This window comes from Vicugna pacos, chromosome 35, assembly GCF_048564905.1.
Source record: "Vicugna pacos chromosome 35, VicPac4, whole genome shotgun sequence".
NCBI lineage: Eukaryota > Metazoa > Chordata > Mammalia > Artiodactyla > Camelidae > Vicugna > Vicugna pacos.
Window position 1 is genome coordinate 12,043,501 of NC_133021.1, and position 23,452 is coordinate 12,066,952.

The following is a 23,452-nucleotide window of genomic DNA, read 5'->3' on the forward strand; positions in this document are numbered from 1 at the left end:
TTGTCCTTTCCCCCCCAAAAATTATTCAACTGATTTTTGAGTAAGTTGCAAAAGCAATTTAATTGAGGAGAGATAGCATTTCAACAATTGGTGTTTGAGCAGTTAGACATCCTTAGGAGAAAAAAAAGACCTTCATCTAAGTCTTATCCAAAAAAAAAAAAAAAAAAGACTTTGATCTAAGTCTCACACCTTATACAAAAATGAAACTACAAACACCTTTAAGGGGAAAAAAGGAGATGACTTCGGCATCTATGTAGAGTTCTTAAATTTGACACCAAAACCGTGATGTCTAAAAGAAGAAATGGACAAACTGAATTTCATCAAAATTTTGAAAATGTTTGCCCTACATAAGACCCTGTTAAGACTTTTTTTTTTAACTTACAGAATGGGAGAAGATATTTGCAAGCTACATATACAACAAACGACTACTCTTGAATATATAAGGAACTCTCAAAACTCAACCTATAACACCAAAGGCACAGTCTTTGAAAGATATATTGCACAAGGTAGACTTCATTAAATTAAAACTTCTGCTAAAGACAGTGTCAAGAGAATAAGAAGACAAGCCACAGACTGGAAGAAAATATTTACAGAAGATACATCTTGTAATGGACCTTTATCCAAAATATGCAAGGAACTTTTAAAACTTAATAAGAAAATGAATGACCTCATTGAAAAATGTACAAAAAACCTGGACATCTCACCAAAGAAGATTACAGATGGCAAATAATTATCTGAAAAGGTGCTCAACACCATATATCATTAGGGAGATACAAATTAAAATAACGAGATATTTTAGGTAGGTGAATGGATAAACAAAACAACACACTAAAAGAAATACACTAAAAAGATAAGAAGAAAACAAAAAATACACTAAAAGAAAGAACAAGGAAATTAAAATGGTGTACTAGAAAATATTCATTTAAAACAAAAGAAGGTACTACTGGAGAAATAGAGAAATAAAAAAAGAAGACATAGGAAAGAAACATAGCAAAATGGTAGATGTAAATCCTATCTTAGCCAACTAGCGTATTTCAGTTGACTGCCATAGTGATTGGTTTAGTGATGGCACATGACCCAGGTTGATCCAATATGAGGTTAGCCTATTCAGTGATTAGGGGATGCCTCCCACTGGACAAGAAAAAGGATAACTTAACTGATGGTGGTCCTCAACTGGTGAGCACGAGTGGACCCAACCTATGGATGTTGCTGACACAAGGAAATGCGGAACAGATAGGGGAAAAGAAATTGATCCTTGGCTGACACTGTTGAATTAACATGGCTCTCACTTTTGGGACATAAGGTACTTCAAAAAATATAGCACTCCTTCCTCCAGGTAGACCTGGCTCCATGCCTAGGCATATGGATAGTGAGCTGGATTCAGCACCCACTCACCCCCTTGCCCAGGCACCTTTGAGCAGTGCACATTCTACACAACTGTACACTGAATCTCTGAGCCTTGTCTGAAACCTGCTACTTCCTCTGGAGTTTCAGCATGAGCCAATATATTTCCTTTGTTCATTAAGCCAGTTTGAATCTTTTCTATTATTTGCAACCAAAGTAGCATAACTCATGTAGAATTTCTTATCATAAAATGTGGTGTGACAAAAAATAGATTCTAAAACATGGAACTGTTCAAACTGAGAAGGTAGGCTGGAGGGTTAATGAGGGTGATTCTATTGCTCCCAAGCAGGAAAGTTGGAGATCTTTGTATGTTGTAGCAAGGAGCACATTAAAGTATTTCCTATTGTACTTCAGGACTCAGCACATTTCTACCATCCTCTGGAAGAAAAAGATTGGGAGTTTGGAAATTCTGAATACATATTGTGATGTTGAGTTAGGTCATATGTGAGCGATACAAACTTAGGCTGCAGGTGGCCTTTCTGAAAGCAGAAAGGGAATGTAATGCAGTAGTTGCTGTCTTAACCAACGTCTGCTGAACTGATTGCTTGGCCACGTAATATGCTCCATTCTTCTGTAAGACATCTCGACTGCAGCCCACAGAACTCGGAATGTTCGTGAGTATAGGTGCTACCCTCAACCCACCGAGCACACCTGTTCCCACCAACTTGACTTTTATGGCTACCCAATTTATTTGTGCCTTTTCCTAAAATTATTTATGCCAGTTATGCTTATTGTAATCATATAATTTAATTAAGTATTACAGAATAACAGAAAACAGTGAACTACGAGTATGACAATAGAGGGTTTTTTTTCCACCTTCAAAATCTAGGTGAAATGCTTTGGAAAGACCTGATAAAAGTCAACTGCTTAAAAATTGCTCTCAAACTGTAAAAATTGGGGGAAATTGTAAAAATGTAAAAGGATTTTTCTCCCCACTACTTTGCAAGATCTTTAAATTCTCACTCCACATTAAAAGAAAACAAGAATAAAAGGAACTGTAAATCTAATGCCTGAATGCATTATGACTGAGGTTTAATGTGTGAGGTGACACATTCGAAGAAAAGACTTGGCCTCTGACCAAAACACTGGTGAGTGGATGAGTGAAAATAAAATGTTTATAATATATTTGTACCTTTTTGTGTTTCCTTTTGAATTTAAATGGACCGATATGTGGTCCTGCCACGATGGTTGAGGTTCTACTGTCTGGCTTCGCTAAGAGATGCTTTCCCACGGAACTGGCCGTCCATGGTGTCTGGAGGCCCAGAGATTGGAAAGTAGCCTCTCAAGCCTGGAAAAGCTCGTCCTCCTTCACCAGCTGAGGCTGGTGCCAGAGAAAAAAGGAAGGAGAGCACTTCCTATAAAAGACAGTAGGCTTAGTCCTGAGCCGCCCACCACGTGCCTATCTCAAACACCTTAAGTTATGCATTAGTGACCGGATGAATGGGGAGGAAACACTGAAGTTTTAAGGAAACTGTATTTCCCAAGAAGCCCAAGCCTGGCCAATAATTGTGGGGGACCCTAGAGATCTTGTGTTGCGGGAAGAGGCCCTCTCTGGCTCCTTGTGGACAGGCTGCTGGTAGTCACCCTGCAACCGTGAGCTGACAGTGGGGAAGGCCTTCACTGGGCTGCAGATCAGGACGTGCCTGAAGATCATCTTGACTTTTTTTAAAATTATAGGAGCCAACAGATTTCCTCTACTTTTGGATTTGGTCTTCTGTTTGTTTCCAAGAACAGCTTTTTGGCTTGGGGCCTGGAGGGAGGCGGTGTCTGAAAGTGGATTCAAATGTTCCACCAAGATAAAGCATGTATCTATTTCTTTTGGAGAAATTTTGGGAAACGCAAGGTTTTTTGTTTGTTTGTTTTCTGGTTTTTTCCCCCTCTGCTAGTGACATTTCTGGAGATGTTTTAATGCCCCACTGATCTCTCAGTGTCTCTCACTGGTTGGTGTCAAGGACAGCTGCCCAGCTGGACTTCCACTTAACCTGCCTCTGAGGTTATTATAAAGTGTGTTCGGCCCAAAGGCCAGTGGATGAATTACAGCAGGACACCCAGACTACAAGCCAAATGAGCCCTTTAAAAAATGTGTATGGCCAGCCTGAAATATTACTTTAAGTAATGCAGCAGAGCAACAGTGTCAAGACACGGGGAGCAGTCGAGGTGAACCTACTCGCTTTGAGCAAAGCATTGTGCAGCAGGGCAGGGTCCCGTGGCCATCCTGGTGCCGTGCACGTCCCTCCCAGTGAGATGTTCTCCCCTGAACATAAAGTAGGAAGGTTGTGCATCTGCGAATGCAGACAGTTTCTGTGCTGGTCCTGGACCCATCTGCCCTGCGGGAGGGATGAACCCTGCAGGCTAGCTCCTGGGAGTGGCCAGGACGCACACTAGTGGGAGATGGGGGAAGGAGCAGGGAGAAGCCAGGGTACTTCTCCTGCTCCCCTTCCGTCCCTGGGAACACCTGGTGCAACAGTGGGTCACTTCCAGCTTCCCTCTGATTACCTTCACATTTTGCATCCTCACTCTGGCCCAGGGATGGTGGTGGATTTCTGCAAGTGTTAACCTCTGGGCTGTCTCCCTGTCTGCTGTTGGGCATTTCAGCTCTGCCTGCCCGTGGCGAACCAGTTTCCTGCATCAGGTCATTCTTAAATACTCAAGTGATTCCTCTTCCTTGAGAAGACTCTGACTGATAAAAGTATTTAACTTGCAGCCTTAGGCCAGGGTTTCAGAATGGATGGGTCCAAAACATACTGTCATACTGCTCTTCTATATCTGAAAGGTTTTAGCCTATTTGTTTCCTATTTATTAAGTGCTTCTGTTTTTTGCCCCCTTGCATTCTCAGCATTTCTTCTATTTATGACTGAAAGTTACACTTCAGCTTATAAATGGACTTTCTTGTTTTCTAGTTACTACATCTCGGCATAATACTTTCCAAACATTGTTTTATTATGTTCCACACTTAAAAAGCCACCTGGATATTCCCCCTTTCTAGCCTTTTTGTTAAACTATCTTTAAGCCCCCTTGCGTGTTTTTGTAATGTGTAATGCAGACTCCGTTACGACAGAAAAGTTTCAAAAGACTTGTGCAGCTGGGAACTTTTTGATGATTTCATTTTATAAGTCCTTTGGAATGAAAGTGGGCATTAAGAGGCACAGTGAATACAGTATCAGTTTAACAAGATTTGAATGGCCTGATTTTTACGGAGAAGTTAACATTTCTAGACATTGTGATTCCACCAGTGGCTTTCTCTATAATGTTTAAAAAATGGAATTGAGCAGACATATAAAATGGAAAAAAATACAAGGATTGTCATAAATCTTTTTTACTGAAGTGTTTTGCAACTGCTCCACAAAAAAACAAGATGAGAAAGTCCAGGTGCTATTTGTTAAAATGTAAGGTTGATGTTTCAGCATCTCAAAAGGGATATAACGAGAGAAACTAAAGAACACGGGTCACACTTGACTGTGACTCACCAGAGAAATCAGGTCCATCTGGCCTCTCCCCCAAAATGGGAATACAGGAGCCCAAAGCAGTAAACAGAGCGCAGCGTGGCCGCAGTCACCAGACCCTCCGCTGTGGCAGGTCTCAGCCCCGGTCGTGGCCACGGTCCCGCCCCGCGTGGGTCATCCCAGGGCAACCCGAGGGCAGGCTGCAGAGGTGGGACCTGCTTGCTTTTGTGACTGCCTTCTGTGGTGTCACATCAGCCACCTGCACCACTAATGCCATCCCTCCAAAGAAGACCACGTGGCTGCATCACGGGGGCTGGGCGGGCTAGCAAGGCCTCTGCAGCCTTGCTTCCCTCACTTCCGTCTGTACGCTGAGAAAACCCAAGAAACTCATTGTCAAGTTGAGCCTTTGGTCCATAAACATTTTTATTTTCTTTTTAGGGTCTTTGGTTTAGTAGGTAGCCTGTGCACTGCCCTCTGAAAAACACTTAAAGACTTTTTTAATATCTTCTTAAAATTTTTTTATTTAGTTTTAATTTTAATTTTTTTAATGGAGAGACTGGGGATTGAACCCAGGAACTCAGGCATGCTAAGCACACGCTCTACCCCTGAGCTATACCCCTCCCCGATTTTTTAATATCTTGAATTGAAAAAAAACACTTTGAGAGCTTTCTAGATCAGTCTATACAATCTTGCTCACTCATTTTAATAGCTGTGTAACCGTCCTTCACATGGGCACACTGTATTTGTTTAAACTAGTGCCATACCAGTGGGTATAATTGATATTTCCAGTTTTTGTTATGACAAACACTGTTGCAGTGAACATCCATGTACGTTTTCCCGACCTTTCTTGGCTAATTCCATAGGATGAATTTCTAACTGTGGGATTTCAGGTCAAAAGGTATATATAGATTTCACATTTTGAGAGACCACTGTACTGTAGTTTTTTCTTGGAAAATCAGGCCAGTTTACACCCACAAAAACATAATGAGGGTGGTTCCTGGTGACTGCAGAATTCTTTTGTCTTCTGAACACCTTGAGGGGATGGGTTTGGTAAGCAAATTTAGAAGCAGAGGGTAAAGCATAGTTAAATCTTCACAGATAATTTCAAGAGAAAGAAACTTGAAGGGGAAGGAGGCTTGGCACTTTGGAGGCCAAAGACCTACCGAAGCATTAAGACTGCAGGGATGAGGTGCTGGATGGAGGCGGGGGAGGAAGAATGAAGAGCCCTCCTGGTGCTAAAGCCCAGAAGGGGTTCCAGAAAAGAGCACATCAGACGAGCTTTCCACCTTGGATGTGGGATGAGCAGTGAATGTCTTCCTCCTCCCCTACCAAACTCAATAGACTGCACACTGATCACTACTTATTTTTTGAGTAAATTCTTTTGGGAGTGTTCAACAGAGAAGACACAGGAGCAGAAGACCTCTAAAGAATCACAGGAGTGTGTCCACATTGCAGAGCGCTTGGAAAGTCAGGACAAAAACAAGCAAAAACACTCACTCTATAACCCTAACACAATTACTGCTACAACGTTAGTGGATTCCCGGCCCTCTGTTTTTTCACAGGCATTTTTGACATAGTTGTAATCATTGTAGACATACAATTTTGTATCCTTTTTTGTGAATTTGACATTCATTCAAATTGATATGTGTGCACCAATAAACAAACTGCAGGACAGAGAAACAAACCTTACATATTCTTATTTTTCACTTTCACTTGAAAGTGTCTTTGTGGTCAGAAGTAATCACAGACATACGTATGCAGTGAATGTTTGGGATTCTCTTCTCGGGGCTGGAAGTTCAGTGCGCATGTCCCACGGATGTGTTTGGAGACCAAAAGCATGACAGTAAATAAGTTGTTGAGGGCTGCTGATGTCACTTTCTAGTTCTAAATATAGAAAGTGATATTGACTGACACATCCACAATTTCAACTTTTGCAGATGTAAGTATTTTGGTTCTTGATTTGACTGAATTAATGTTTAACAGACAACGCAAAGTTAATTCAATCAATTGTCCATGCCAGCTTGAAAATGGAGAAGACCACAACATTTTCCCCCCAAAGTGGCATTTTCCCAAAATAGAGTTTTACTTACTGAATTCCAAGCCTTATTGAACTTTGTAGGTACTGATTTAACTATAGAGCTAAATTAATTAAATACTTTTGCAAAGAAAAGTGTAGAATTGACTAGAATCTTTCCTTACATGTTGCCAAGGACACATGAATCATGTTAAATACTTAGATTGGAAATAGTCATTGAATTTGCTCCTCATAAATATTTAGCATAAATGATGAAGAGGTTTTTTTTAAAGAAAGCTGTATGATCGCCTTCACTACACAAATAAGAGTAAATTGTAAGGTATTCCACACACAATACTTAATGCGACTTACACGTTTATTGTCATAAAATTTAAGGTCAGTTATAGAAGCTGACATTCCAGTTTTACTAAGACTAGGATATATTTTCAAGACTTCTCAGGGTAGCTGAAGATGTCCCCTTGGGGCTGACTACAAGGTAAGGCTCTCTTGCATTCTTCTTTTTTTTAATGTTAGTATCTCTCTGATAGTTAAGTGGGCTGGGGTAAAAGTGTAACCCACTGAGTTCCACCTACCCACCTTCCCTCTAATCTTGGTCATGCTGGCGGAATTCTAGGGGCCCAAGTTCCTCCTTTTGATTTGACCTGATTTCTGTATAAATATTCCTGAATTCTTCTTCTGTTTGTTGTATTTGCTTCCCTTCTGCCCTTGGTCTCTTCTGGCCAGGGCTGATGCCCTGCCCCTAAATCCAGAGAATTCCAGAAGCTGCTTGATAATTTAGCTAGGTTAACTTTGACTTGGCTGCATCAAGTTCCAAATAACCTAATTATAGTGATTTTGAGAACTAGCATCTCTTACAATATACCCATTAAATATGGTTTCACTTAATTTGAGAAGTCCAGGCTTTACAGTTCTTACTTGTCAGTAGCTTATTTGGAGAAAGCCAATTATGTGTAGCCATTTATTCTTTCTGACCATTTTCATACTGATTCACGAACAGCAATTCTGTATCATTTCCCCTTACTATCCTGTCTCGTTTTATTCATTTTCAATGATCAAATGGATCTGAGTTTTAAAAATACAATTTCAACTTTTACAACCTTAAATGATATGTCCTGAAACTAATAAATGAGAAAGAATACTTGCTATTATTTAAATGCCAAAGAATTTTAAATTGGTTTAATCAGATATTCAGTGAAATACAAAATTTGCTAAGACATTCTCTCTTTAACTTTTGAATCAGTCCTGAATCAGATGCATTTACATGTTTGTTTAACTTGTTTAGAGTAAATTCCTTGGGGAAATTCTGAGAAATATAATTTCTAAATCCTGCTGATTCTTAGCCAATTTTATTTCTTAAAATATAGATTTGATTTTTAAGACAATTTACACATTCCTCCTCTTAATGCTTATCTACCTTGAGTTGGTGAAGTCCTGAATGCTTCTGGTTTAAATGCAATATATAAGCTATGAATACAAAAAAGCTAAAAAAAATCTTTGATGTTATATTGTTTTCTATGATGTGTATTGTATCACTAAGGAAAGAATTCCCAGGGAAGAATAAAAACCTTTTTATAATTTGCAGGTTATTTCAGTATGCAAAATCAACCAGTTCCTCTCACACTATAAAAACCTCTAAAAACCATCAATAGCTACAGTTAATGTTTTATAATTGTCACAAGATGCCTTTCCCAATGACTTTACAAAAAAAGCATATCCCAAAGAATTGACTGAGGAAGCCAAGTTTGAATCTCATAAGAACTAGAGATTTGAATAGTCATTTGAAATCCTAGACATTTTCCAATATAGTAAAATAGGCATTAGTAAAACTTAAAATTCCAACAATGCTACAGTCTCTCTCCAACAATAGTTGCTAAATATAAATATTGCTGCTTTAGATAAATAGTGAATATGGAACCATCTGGTGAAAACTAGTTATACGTTAAACACCTGAAATTAAAAAAAATTATAAAGTCTCTGAAAATAAGTATATCTCTAGTAAAGCATTAGAAATCTGATTAGAAATAGCTCCAACACTTTTTAAAAAAGATTGAGGAAGCAATCTGATTTAATTTTCTCAACAATAAAATATTCAGTTACTACTCACTGGTAGGCTCATTTGCCTCAACTCAAATATCCACTCATCTCAAGTAAAGCACTCACTTTAAGTAAAGGCCAGAAACAGGAAATGGAAAAATAAAGATTCTAAAAGTAGTCACAAAAAAGCACTATAATATTCATGGCATAAAACTTAAAAGTAGCAAAGAACAGATAGAGGGCACTGTCACAACTATACTGTTTAGAACAATTCTTCACTGCACATCTTTGCCCCAAGAACAGTATCTATTATGAAAAACATTTCAATTCTAATTTATGCTAGTTCATACTTATATTTTAAAAGTTATTCCTGGATCAAATGCTTAAAAGAAAGCTACTAAAATTTGTAAGGCTCAAAGCAAATCTACAAGTAAGAAAGTGACCCAAAAATTATTCTAAAAAGGCAAAATAAATGAAGAACAAACACACGGAAGAGAAAAGCAAGTGGTCAGCAGAAGAAAGGTATATGTTCAGTCTCGGTAGTAAGATCTCAGAAGATTAAAACAATAACATTCTCATAGGTCAGCAAAATTTAAAGATTGATAACATCCCAATGCTGTCAAGGGCACGAGTAAATATTGGTGGGCTGTAAATGGATAGAATCTTTTTGGAAAGCATGTGCAGTGTGCATTAAACATTTTTAAAGTACACATTTTCTTTGCCATAGCAGTCTCACTTTCTGGGATGAATATATACATATAATTGAAATGAATATATTCAGTACTTATTATTAAATAATAAATGAATATATATAATTCGAGGCTATGCATATACATAAAATTAGAGATGATTATGCAAGTATGTAAAGTTATGTATATAAAGATGTACATTTTCAGTGAGACCTACTTATAAGTCAACAGTTGAAGGATTAAATAAATTATAATATATCCTTATTATAGAACATTATGCAGCATTAAAAATGAATAGACAAATTTATCAAAAATGACAGACATTTCATGATATATTATTAAATGAAAGATTACAGACCAAATATATAAAATGATACCAGTACTTTAAAGTAGTCTTAGATATACAGTACTCTAGGTATTTGGCAGAAGTAAAGGCCAATCCTCTCTGGAGGAAGCTTTTTATCCCCAGTTCCCAAAGAATTCCTTGAAAAACAAATTTTCAAAGAAATGAATGAGCAGATCACAGCCAAAAACCATTCAACATACAGGGAAACAGATACCATGAGTGAGAAGTAGCAAGAATAAAGATAACAAAAAGAAAACAAAAAGACTTCTGATATTGTTATAATCAGATTATAAAATAATTGTGTTTAGCATGTATAAATAAAGTTTGAAAATCTGTACAGAGAACAATAAACTATACAAAATGACCAAATACGAGCAAGAATCAGAGCACCTGAAAATGAAATTGTAATAAATAAAATGAACAGCAACAACAACAAAAAACCCTCAATGGATGGGCTTCACAGTAGATTAGACCAGTTGAAGAGAGAATTAGTGACCTCAGAGACAGACAGTCATGAAGAAATTATCCAAAAGGTTACACAGAAATGACATGCAATCTATGGGAAAAGCAGGTTAAGAAAAAATGGTGGAGACAATAGAAATGTGCCTAACTAGGACTCCAGAAAGAAAAGGGAAAGGGCGCAGAGGTAATATGTGAGGATAAAATGGCTGAGAATGTTCTAGAACTGTTGAAAAGGATCTTCTGTCAGATTCAAGGGCATAGTGAGAATCAGGCAGGACAGATGCAAAGAAAACCCACAAGTAGAAAAATCACAAACTGGAGAGCACCAAAGGACAAAGAGGACCCTTATAGGAGACACAACTGCCTTCAAAGGAGTACCACACGGACAGCTGATTTCCTGATGGCAAAACAGGGAGCCAGGAGACCATGAAGTAATATATTCAATGTGCAAAGGGAAAATTATTTTTAAGTTACACCTCTATTCTTAGAAAATACACCTTTTCTGCATGAAGCCAAAAGGCTGATATTCTCAGGCCATCAAAAACTGAGGAGGGTTTGCCACTAGCAGACCCTCACTAAGGGAAAATCTAGAGTGTCCTAGAGACGGAAGGAAAGTAATCTCACATTCAAAGTCTGAGATACAAACAGAAATGGAGAGACATGTACACTGATGGTCACGACAGAGTAACAGGATTTGGATTTAGACTCCTGCCTGAAACACCACCACCAGCAATAAAACAGAGGCAGGAGTGAAGTAAGTGTTCAAAGAGGACATGAGAAACCTTTTGGAGTGGACAGTATGTTCACAGCCTTGACTGTAAAGATTGTTTCACACATGTTGAAACTTATCAAACTGTACATTTTTAATATGTGCCATTTGCTGTGTTAATCATACCTCAATAATTATATTTTTAAAAGAAATGGCAAGCAGAGAAATTGGCAAATACGTGCATAAATACAAACAATATAAAATGATGACTGTATAAAACAGCAGTATTAATGTTTTACGGAGTTTAAAAACAGAATTTAAACACATGACCAGAACAGCGTATTATTCCAGAAGGGGATACAATTCCAGCAATGAGGTGGGTAATGATACTGATTAACTCGAGACTTTGAAATGTTATGATGTATGTTATTTTTTGGGTAGTAACAAAAAGAAAAGTATCAGAGCGCATGACTTCCAAACGGTAGTGGATAAAATAGAGTTAGAAAAAATGAATCAGTTCAAATTGAAGGCAACAGAGGACAGAAAAAGAATCATAGAAAAGATGGGACAAATGGAAAGCAAAAAATAAGATTTCATATAATGTAAATAAATTAAATGCCTTCATCAAACACAAAGATTGTAAGACTGCATTTCTAAAAAAAAAAAAAAAAAGAATCAACCATTCTCTGCTACAATGAATATATTTAAAATATAAGCTTCTAGAAAAGCTGAAAGTAAAAAGCTGGAAAAAGATATACCAGGAAAACACCAAACGGAAAACTGGTTTACTGCTATTAAAATCAGACAAGATACACTTTCTGGCAAAAGTCATTACTAGAGAAAAATGGGGTAATTTTATAATGATCAAAGAATCCACTCCTAAGAAGAGATATCAAATTTAAATTCCCTGTACTCATTATGATATCTTCAAAATGTAAAAAGCAGAAATGTTCCATATGATTAATTTTGGCCAATGAGATATAAGTAGAATTGTGGCATGGCAATTGCCTTAAAAGAAAGCCAGTGTGTGACCTCTGCCCTCTTGCATGCTTTCCTCTGTCCTGATGGCTGGAGATGGAGGGGACCTTGGACATACTGGTCCTGCCCAGCAGAGGAGGAGTGGGATCACTCAAGACGTTGAACCACTGCTGCAGACCTGACCGCTCCCTCCAGACTACTGTTGTGATAAACTTCTGTCCTCTGTACGCCACTGTTTTCGGACTGTCCGTTTCTCACACCAGAATCTGATCTTACCTAATACAGGGTGAGTTTACAGAAGCTAAGGAGGTGGACACTTTTGCAAAGGAGGGGAAAAAAACCCTCATGGCTTTCCTAATCCCAAAGTGCCCCTGTGATGTTATTATAACACTTAGGTAATCAACACAACAGCAGAAAATATAGTTTCCTCAAATGACAACCAGCAATATATGGCACGTGGTTTATTAATCTGTCCTTCTGCCTCTTACTTTTAGCTGATTTGCCGGTTAGGAAGGAAAGAGAAGATTAATTTGGTTCATTCAGACTTCCTCTTTTTTTCCCCCCCTCTTTTTCTGCTTTAAGCACTTAGTATCCATGGAAATTGCGAAATGGCCCATTTGTGCTTAAAATCCTCTGTAGGAAATGTAATTGAGTAAATGCAATATCCCTCAGAGGAAATGCACACATTCTCATTTCTGTTCTGTAATATCTGATTACGATCTGTTTGCCATCCCTGGAGACTAGTTTTGTTCCTGCCGCTGTTGCTTTTTGTAATCCAGCGACAGAACCCAGAGAAGAACTGCTCAAGCACAAACACCTGCCAGGTGACACTACTAAGCGATGAGAAAACGGATCACTGACAAAAGTCAAAGGAAGATTTTGATACAGAAAACCAAGGCCAGTGACCTCCATAAATGCTTCAGGACCCCGACTCTGAAAGCTAATAGGTTCTGGTGCATTTTGATCAGTGCAAATCCATCCTGGAGCGTACTGGAGGGAGTGACTTAAGACCTCAAACAGCAGAGGAATATAGGGTGCTCCATCCATGAACCAAGCAAGTGGTTTCCAAACTGGGGAACACGTGAACTTTGCCAAAGGTCTGCTGTGGGTGTAGGTGGTTCCTGGAAATCAGTTGCCAGATTCCAAATTCTTTCTGAAATATACATATCTGAAAACGTTCTGATGCACAAAGCCTCATCCCGGTCTTCTCACCCTACCTTTTTACAATCAGCCTCCTTCCACTTTACTAGACTCCAAGGTGTATTCCAGTCACCGAAATAGACAAATCGTCTCACCATAAAACCCTACTTTATTTATTTATTTTTAACAAATAAATCACACCAGATGGTAACACTGAATTTCACTGCAAATAACGTATCCATCACTTCATTATTCGAAGAGGATAAAACTCTTGGCTTTTTATCACTTTAATAACGTTGCCAAGTTGAAGGGCAAAAGACAACTAGTCACCCAAAGAAAGCTTCTTTTCTCAGAATAAGTAATACCCTCCCTTAGCCATGTTCTCATTTGGTAGAGGCACATGATTTACTAGGCATCTGGAAGCCATTCTTTTAAGACGTCTTCACTGTTTCCTTTGGTGTTTTTGGGAGACATCACCCGGATATTATTAATCCTCAGTTTGTTTTTCCAAAATATCAAGTCTCACATTAAATCCTTTATTCTCCATGAGGATTTCTGGAGTAATCACCTCTTGGCTAGACTACACATTTTCTATATCAAATAACTTTCCCTGCATTCCAGTGTATTTTGCTCCGAGTTTCCACTTTTTAAAAATCCAGAAAGGGGACCAAGTGCTACTTGACATAAAATGGGGTTAAGCACTTTTTAACAGTATTCTGTACTTTTACTTAGATAAAAGAGAGCGCTGAGAAGAAAAAAAGAGAGATTTGGAATAAAATAGTTTACAGAGGGATTAAGAAAATTTTCAGCAGAATGGCATAAAAATAAAGAAGCAAATGAGAACACTTAACCATTAATTCTGGCTATTCATCCTAGACACCCTTTTTTAAATATGTGATTATAGTGCTTTTGTTAAAATTATTTGTATACAACCCGAGATATTCCTGCTAGAGGTCAGGGAGTAGGATAAGGTGATGGGAATGAAGACCAAAATTAGAACACAGCTGATGAATGATGAGTGACGTAATGAAGAGGGTGTTCTGGTGGGCTCGATTATTAGTTCCAGTGGTTTCTTTGCTCTGCTGAAGTGGTGGCATGTATCTACACCCCTGCCACGATTTCATGGTGGGCAAAAAATAACTCTCTACCCTTTGACTTTGGACTTGGCCACGTGACTTTTTGGATCCATGTGATGTCAGTCGACGTGATGCAGTCAGAGGCTTGGAACGTCCACGGAAGTGATTCACCAGCACAAGGACATGCCGGTGGCCACTGCCCTCAAGCCTGAGTTCCAGATTGAGACCTGTGGAGCAGATTTACAGCCTGGGGCTGGGCCCAGAAGCACACCGCCTGAAGCCGAGCCACTTAGTCAGCCCTCACCGAGGTGAGCCAAACTGCGAGAAACTACAACCAACCTAAAACATGTGTGAGTGTGAGTCTGAATCCATGTACACCACTGAGTTCCGGGGTGGGGGTGCTGCATTATGCTGCGTGATCGCAGTACCAGGCACCTGTCACAGAAGCTTTCCCTCCTCTGATGGTCTGTCTTCATCAGGACCGGATCCCTTTACGTCTCTGTGATGATGAGCCAGGCCTGGATGACGGAGCACACTTTCCACAAAGTGGTTGGGCCTGCTTGGTTCTTCTTAAGAAGTTGACTGGATCCTGGGTTGTTTGTTCATTTTCCTTAAAAATCAGAGTGATGGGCAAGACACTTACTTGTCTTTGATAATGCTCAACCTTTCCAAATGTCTAAATGACATGCTTAAATGGCTACGTTCTGGTTTTTCTTTTTAGACTGTGGTTGACTCCTTACTCTGGAAGAAGAGGGTACCACTCTGTTACCATGGCTCCTGCCCCCTGTTCCCTGCACACTTCGCCTAGTCCACACCTGGATGTCGGATTGGAAGAACTCTCGAACGTCAGCACCTGTAGATCTTTGCTTCCAGGCTGACCAGTCTCAGCTCTTCTGCCTGGAGATGGAAGTCAGCTTGCCAGTGTGAGGAAGGTGGCCAGGAGAAGGGGCGGGGGGACTGTCGGCAGTCAAGCAGCACACATTTACTTAGTTTCCACGACTGCAGTCCTGTCTTCTCAGGTGTTCCTAATGCCCAAACTTACAAACCTTCCTGTTGGGGAAAAGTATATAGGGGTCCAGCTCCCCGCTGAAAAAGGCTTTCAAGCTGTCTTCCTGTTTTCAGTCCCCTCTGCACCTTCAGAGATGCCTCCAAGTTCTGAGTCTTTCCAGGTTCTATTTTTTTGCAAATGTTTTATTTTCATTGGCTTCAGCTCCCTCCTCTCACCTAAGCTATTTCAACCCTTCTGTTTTCGATTACCCACATTGTGTTGATACGTCTTCCCTCCCATTATCTTTCCTGTCATTTCAGCGGGTTTTGGGGATGTATACAATGCTCACATTTGACTGAAATTTAGTGACGTAGCACACAGGTTTAGTTAATTCTCCAGACCAATTTTATCATTGCTATAGGTGTGGCTCAAACTGATAAAAGAATGTACCTTTCTTTTTTTTTTTTTTTTTAAATTTTCATTTAGACAGTACTGAAGCACAGAATATGCTTGCCTTAGTCCCCCCAAAATTCAGTTTGAGAGTTCTGTCATTTTAATTTTCTCACTCAAATTTTCAGTCAAAAGGACAATCAACTGCACTACATGTAAATACATGATAAAGATCAGAGAACACATTTATTTTCCATGAAACTGCTTCAAGCCAAAATGTTTAAGGCAATGCTACAGTTTTACCTCAGAATCAAACTCATTTTGTTTGGTACATATAAAATAATTTTGTTTGAGATATATGAAATGGCCTTTGATAGGTGATATATGGCCTAATTTTAGTTAATTTGCATATATAATTTAAATTTGCTCACATGGTCTATGTTTATTACACAGTCCTAATCATTTACTATAAGAACACAGGCTCATTGTAACACATCAAAATAAACAAAAACATTAATAATTTTTCCACATCCATTCACTTTCTAAGGCATTGTATATTACTGATTTGCTGTGTAACCATCCACAATTTGTACATATACCTAAGTAATAATGTCTTAACATTGTTTCACTAATTCAAGATATCAGGATTCAGGATACAGTAGACAATTTAATCCAGGGTGAGGCACTAGGCTGAGATGAGAAGTAGTAAAGGATCTAACTGGAAAGTCAATTTCCTGACTCACCCATATGGAAGTTATAGAAGAGAAGTGAGTAGATTTCCAGGGAAGAGCTTCCTGGAGAGAGCTGTGCTAGCCTTCTCTTTTCTACTCGCCTGACCGCCAACCTCAATTCAGAAGGAAGGAAGAAGAGAGGAGGACTTAAACGAGACTACTTAGAGAGCTTAGTGTGTGTCCTCTGCCCAGTGCGGTTGTGAGTGGGGAAGGAGACAGTGGATGAGCCTGGGGGATGCAAGAAGGCAGAGTGCAGTGGCTCCGGCCACAAAGCGGAGGGAAGCATCTATCGTGATGGGACTGACCTGCACTTCCGAGCTTGATGGGCAGATAATGTGAGTGCTTCCTGTGTGCCAGATTTTGGTTGTAGGGGAAAAATACACTGGTGGGGTTGGAGGAGGTGAAACGGCAGCTGTAAGACCTCAGCAGAGAGTAAATGTATGAACTGCGAGATTCTCAAGAATATAGCCAGAAGCAAGATGCTTGTTTTGGGGATGGAGCAAAACACAGTTGGAAGGGCACCAACACTGCAAGATTTTTGAAATTTCAAGAAAACACAAGTGAAAGAGCCAGTTTCGGCTTAATGCAGAGAATGCAAAGCTAGCTTATGACAGGCAGATAATTTAGAAGATTCCTTGTCTTTTCCTTCTTCTCCATTCACTGTCCTTTCTCACCTGAAGCCTAGAGTGAGACTACAGGTAGGAAATAGTGAAGATAAGATACAAAGAAGAAGCTGACTGTGCTCATTCTACAAGGCCAGCATCATCCTGATACCAAAACCAGACAATGATATCACAAACAGAGAAAATTATAGGCCAATAACACTAATGAATATAGATGCAAAAATCCTCAACAAAGTATTAGCAAACCAAACTCAACAATACATTAAAAGGATCACACACCATGATCAAGTGGGATTTATACCAGGGATGCAAGGATAGTTCAACATCTGTGACTCAACCAATGTGATACACATTAACAATCTGAAGAATAAAATCACATGACCATCACAACAGATGCAGAAAAAACTTCTGATAAAACTCAACATCCATTTATCATGAAAACTCTCAAAAAAGTGAGTATAGAGGGAACATACCTCAGCATAATAAAGACCATGTACGACAAGCCCATTGCTAACACCACACTCAGTGGTGAAAAGCTGATTGGGAATAAGACAAGGATGCCTACTCTCACCACTTTTATTCAACATAGTAAGTGGAAGTCCCGGCCACAGTAATTAGACAAAAAGAAAGGAATCCAAATCAGAAAGGAAGAAGTAAAACTGTCACTATCTGCAAACGCATAGAAAATCCTGAAGACGCCACCAGAAAGCTACAAGGACTCACCAGTGGATTCAGTAAAATTGCAGGATATAAAATTAATATACAGAAATCAGTTGCATTTATACACTAATGACAAACCATCAGAAACAGAACTTACAAAAAAAATCCTATTTACCACTGCATCAAAAAGAATCTGAGAATAAGCCTACCTAAGGAGGTAAGAAGTTGTACTCAGAAAACTATAAAACATTGCTGAAAGAAGCTGAAGGTGACACAAACAGATGGAAAGATATACTGTGTTTGCAGATTGGAAGAATTAATATGGTTTAAGTGACCATACTGTCCAAGGCAATTTACAGAGTCAGTGCAACCCCTATCAAAATATCAATGGCATTTTTCACAGAATTAGAACAAATACCTCTAAAATTTGTATGGAAACACAAAAGATCTAGAATAGCCAAAACAATCTTGAGAAAGAAGAACAAAGCTGGAGGTACCACGCTCCTTGATTTCAAATTATACTACAAAGAAAGCTACAGTAGTCAAAACAGTATGGTACCAGCACAAAAACAGACAAACAGATCAATGGAACAAAAAGAAACAGACTCACAGACACAGAAAACAAACTTATGGTTACCAGTGGTGGGAAGGGGATGGGAAGGGATAAATTAGGAGTTTGATATTTGCAGATACTAACCAATATATATAAAACAGATAAACAAATTCATACTGTATAGCATAGGGAACTATATTCATATCTTATAAGTAACTTATGGTGAAAAAGAATATGAAAAAGAATATATATATGTTCCTCTATGACTGAAACATTATGCTGTACACCAGAAATTGACATAACATTGTAAACTGACTATATATGTATACACACACACACATACACATACACGCACACAGATCAATGGAATAAAATAGAGAGCCCAGAAATGAACCCACATCTATATAAGCAACTAATCTACAACAAAGGAAACAAAAATATACAATGGGGGAAAAGACAGCTTTTTAAATAAATGGTGTTGGGAACACAGGCCAGCTACATGCAAAAGAATCAAACTGGACTACTCTCTAACATCATGCACAAAAATAAATTCAAAATGGATTAAAGACTTAAACGTAAGACCTGAAACCATAAAACTTCTAGAAGAAAACACAGGCAGTATGCACTCTGACACTGGTCTTCGTAAAATTGTTTGGATCTGTCTCCTCAAGCAAGCGACACAAAAGTAAAATTAAACAAATGGGACTACATCAAACTAAAAAGATTTTGCACACCAAAGGAAATTATCAACAAAATGAAAAGGTAGCTTACTGAATGGGACAAGATATTTGCAAATGATATATCTAATAAGAAGTTAATATCCAAAATGTGCAAAGAACTCATACAACTCAACACAAAATAAACAACCTAATGAAAAAATGGGTAGTGGGTTTAAAGAGACATTTTTACAAAGAAGATATACAGATGGCCAACAGGCACATAAAAGATGCTCAACATCACTAATTATGTGGGAAATGCAAATCAAAAGCACAGTAAGATAATCACCTCACACCTGTCAATATCTATTATCAAAAAGACAATAAGTGTCGGTGAGGCTGTGGAGGAAAGGGAATCCTTGTGCACTGTTCGTGGGAATGTAAATCGGTGCCTCTACTATGGAAAACAGTATGGAGTTTCCTTAAAAAATTGAAAACAGAATTCCACTCCTGGGTATTTAACTGAAGAAAATGAAAACACTAGTATACATGCCTATGTTCACTGCACCATTATTTACAATAGCCAAGATATGGAAGCAACCTGAACACCTACCAATAGATGAATGGATAAAGAAGATGTGGTGTATATACATACAAAAGAGTATCACTCAGTCATTAAAAAAAATGAAATCTTGCCAAGTGTGACAACATGGATGGACCTAGAGGGTACTATGCTAAGCGAGACAAATCAGACAGAGAAAGACAAATACTGTATGATCTCATTTATCTGCATAATCTAAAAAAAATTGAACAAACAGAAAGAGAGCTATAGATGAAGAGAAAAAACAGGTGGCAGCCAGAGGGGAAGAGAGAGGAGAGGGAAGATGTAGGTGAGGAAGATTCAGAGGTACAAAAATCCACATTCGGAATAAGTGAGTCATGGGTATAAAATGTACAGTGCAGGGAATATAGTCAATAACTGTGTGATATCTTTGTATGATGACGTATCATAACTAGACTTATCCTGGTGATCATTTTGAAATGTATAGAAATTTCGAACCACTATGTTGTGCACCAGGAACTAACACAGTGTTTTAGGTCAATTATACTTCAAAAACAAACAGACTCATAGAAAAAGAGATCAGATTGGTTGGTTACCCGAAGTGGGGTGGGGGTGGGGAGGGAGAATTGGATGTAGGCGGTCAAAGGTACAAACTTCCAGTTATAAGGTATGTAAGGACTTATGTGACAAATATAATTAACACTGCCATATGTTTACACAAAAGTTGTGAAGAGAGTAAACCCAAAGTGTTCTCATTGAAGGAAAATTTTTTTTTCTATTTTTAACATTTTGTACCTATATGAGATGACACATGTTCACTAAACTTATTGCGATAATCATTCCATGGTGTACGTAAGTCAAATCACTATGCTGTACAACACCTTGAACTTACACAGTGCTTAGGTCAACTATATGTCAATAAAACGGGGAAAAAAGACTAATTTAGTGTGTAAGGGAGATTATCAACTAAATAAAAATTTGGATGTGGGGGGTAAAAAAGAAGCTGAGCATGCATTCTAAATGTTCCATGGCTCGGACTCTGGCTGGTGGGGATGCTGGTCTGGTGGGATGACCCACACCTCCATATCTGGGGCGTCTGAGCACTTAGTTGCCTCCTTCTGGTCAGGCTGTGTGCTTGCTGTGATTTCCAGTTTATCATTGCTGCAAGGCACAGGGGTAGCAAGAGCTGCTCAGGTGAATCCCCTGGGCCCCTCGGCTGCAAACATCCTCCCTCCTGGTGGCAGCATCCCGGCTCTCACAGTAATCCTGGTCAGTTCAATGACCCAACTAGCATTACTCCCTCTTTTTGCTGTAGCTCTGCTGGTTCATGCAGACCCCAGAGTAGCCAGGTGGCAGCCATAGCTTCAAGTTCAACAGAACCCATTACTGCACTCCCTGATGGAAAAAATTCCCCCATGGAACTAGGGCTTCCAACCCGGCAGAGCCCAAATTCGTGGGAAACGGAAGCCCAAATTCCACAAGCAGTGGGGTCACTGAAGAGTTATGGTGAGAAGGTTTAGTCCTTGCTTTGCACACCCAGGAATCCCAGTTTCTAGGGAGAAATGCACTTCCTGTAGGTGTTAATTCAGTGTGCATGCCTCATCTTGGTGGGTGGGCACCCAACCCTGCGAGGTGTTGTGCCATGCTGGGACCTCAACAGGCCATTCCACTGTCCTAACAGGATGGTTGCCTCTGGGTGACGTGGTTTCTGGGAAGGTCAGTGGCTCTTATAGCCATAAGCCTATTGCTGTGTCTCTGCTCTGAGTCTCTTGTTCTGTGGCAATGCTGTGTGGGGTACGACATTGATGAATCAGGCATTTGAGTGGTGGAGCGGGCGGAATCACTGTGGGAAGGGAAGGCAACCCCTTATTTAGAATACATATTAGTCCTAGTAAGAAGGAATCTCTTTGCCACCTCCAAGACAGAAGATATCTGATGAACCTGCCCTGCTACCAGGGCCTGGTTAGTCTCCCCAGTGGTGGTGCCATATTAAAGGTTTATTGCCACTCAGCAGAGGCAATAGGTATGATCAGCGCTGGCAAAGAGGGGACGTGTGTTGTTGGGGCCACACATAGACCGCCCCTGCTACCACCTTCTGCATCCTTTCTTACAGCTGGTCATCCAGAATAAAAGCTTTCAGTGAAAGGGCACTTAGAATTTCCAATGTGGCTTGTTTCCACTTTCGACTGTGGTCCTAGCAGCAATGAAGCAATGGAAGGCACAGTGCCTGCCAGCTTGGAGATAATACGCTGTGGGAATGGGGGCCACCCCCTCACCCCAGGTTTCAGTGTGTACCCTAAATCAACAGCTATCATATGGAACCCTGACCCTTAAAAGTCAACAACATGGATTTCACTCCTAACAACTTTCATACTCTCAAAAAGAGAAGGAAAGATCCCCAAAGGCCAATTTTCTCTCTCATTTCTCAACGTTTCTGCAGAAAGGCTGTGTTTTTGAGCGGAGTACAACCCTAAAAAACGTGCGACTCCAATATTTGGTGAGAGGCCCTGCGCTCTTCCTGAGAAATCAGTGCAGATGTAAGGGGCACAGACCACCGCAGGGAACGCGACAGGCCACCTGTCCGGAAGCCGGCGGACAAACACAAAGCGCTGTTTGCAAACATACCATGCTCTGTTTGCTTTCTGTTACCTTGCAAAGTTGCCGCTGAAACGCCTAACTGCGCGGAAACCACGGTAAACATCTCCCGCCTGCTGGAGCGGGTCGGGCCGCGCCCTCCAGGAAGGAGAGGGGACAAGCCGGTTTCCAGGGAGGGGACGCGCGGTCGGGACGGGCGGGAGCACCGGGCGGCGGGCACCCAGGACCGGCGGCGGGTGGCGGGGACGGGCGAGAGCGCGGTGCGGCGGGCACCCGGGACGCGCGGGAGCGGCGGGCGGCGGGCACCCGGGACGCGCGGGAGCGCGGGGCGGCGCAGGCGCACGCGGCTGCGGCGGGGCCGGACTCCGAACGCGTCCATCGCGGGGCGGGACGCTGTGCGCAGCCGCCCGGGCGCCGGCGGTTTACCTGGCGTCCTAGCAACCGGCGGGCCTGCGCGGGGCGGGGTGCGGGGCGCTGGGCACCCGGCGCTTTGGGCGCTGCAAGGTGAGTACGGCCCGGAGGCGCTGGGCGGCAGCCGAGGGGCTCGCACCTCCCCGGGGACCCCGACCCTGCTGCCCGAGCTCGGCTCGCACTGGAGTCTTTGCAGCCGTCCTCGTGGATCGAGAAATGGGGGGGCCGCTCTTCGGCCCCGCTTCTGTCCCACTCCCGGCTTCCCTTTCTGCCCTGCCCCCCGAGGTTTTCCCTCCCCCTGGGTCTCCCATCCCCATCCAGGCCCTGCTTCCCCGCGGACACCTTGCTCCAGTCCGGGCCTGGGGACCTCCTGTTGCTTCCCCTCCGCGTCCCGTCCCCACCCTGCCGGAACACAGCCACATATTCCTTCTCTGTTTTACTTTTCCGGCCTCCTCACTGCCTCTCGTTCCCTCTTCCTTCTCCTCCGCTCTTGTAGCTTTGCCTCCATCTCTCTATACCGTCTTCGCCGCCTGCCCCTTCTCCGTCATCCCTGGAAATGTATCCTCCAGCTCTAATGCTTGACTGTCGTGTAACAGGGCTCTGTTGGTGCCATCATCGCGTGTCTCCGCACACGGTTTGAGTTTGCTTTGATTCAAGGCTCGGTTCGTGTCAGTTCTGAAACTTTAATTTTTCTGTAGGGTCTCACTGACTAGCTTCTTCATCCTCCGGATGCCAGGGTATGCACGTTCTCCCAGTTCACGTTACCAGCCACATGTGTAGGTCCCACAGTGGATGCTTGTGTTTCTGGAGCCTCATAAAGAGTTTGGTTTTGCTTCTGCTCAGGTGTTACAGCAGTTATTCACGAAAGAGTTTCATTTTATTAATGATACTGGAGGCTGGCAACGGATCCTTAAGAAAGAAAAATAAATTCTATTACATCTATTGGATGAGTAGAGGAAATGAGTGT

The 23,452-nt window shown here is 40.9% G+C and overlaps 1 protein-coding gene across 10 annotated transcripts in view; it reads left to right on the top strand.

Annotated features, from left to right (window-relative positions):
* Positions 1–22,445: 22,445 nt before the first annotated feature.
* ODAD2 (outer dynein arm docking complex subunit 2) overlaps positions 22,446–23,452 on the top strand; it is a 146,727-nt gene continuing 145,720 nt past the window's right edge. For 8 of the 10 annotated variants that reach the window (XR_012067004.1, XM_072954878.1, XM_072954881.1 and 5 more), the window contains exon 1: positions 22,503–22,578. The gene's annotated coding sequence lies outside the window, so the exon portion shown is untranslated. Of the gene's footprint in view, positions 22,579–23,452 lie in introns of all 10 variants that reach the window. The other 2 variants (XM_072954886.1, XM_072954887.1) reach the window with 2 other exon arrangements.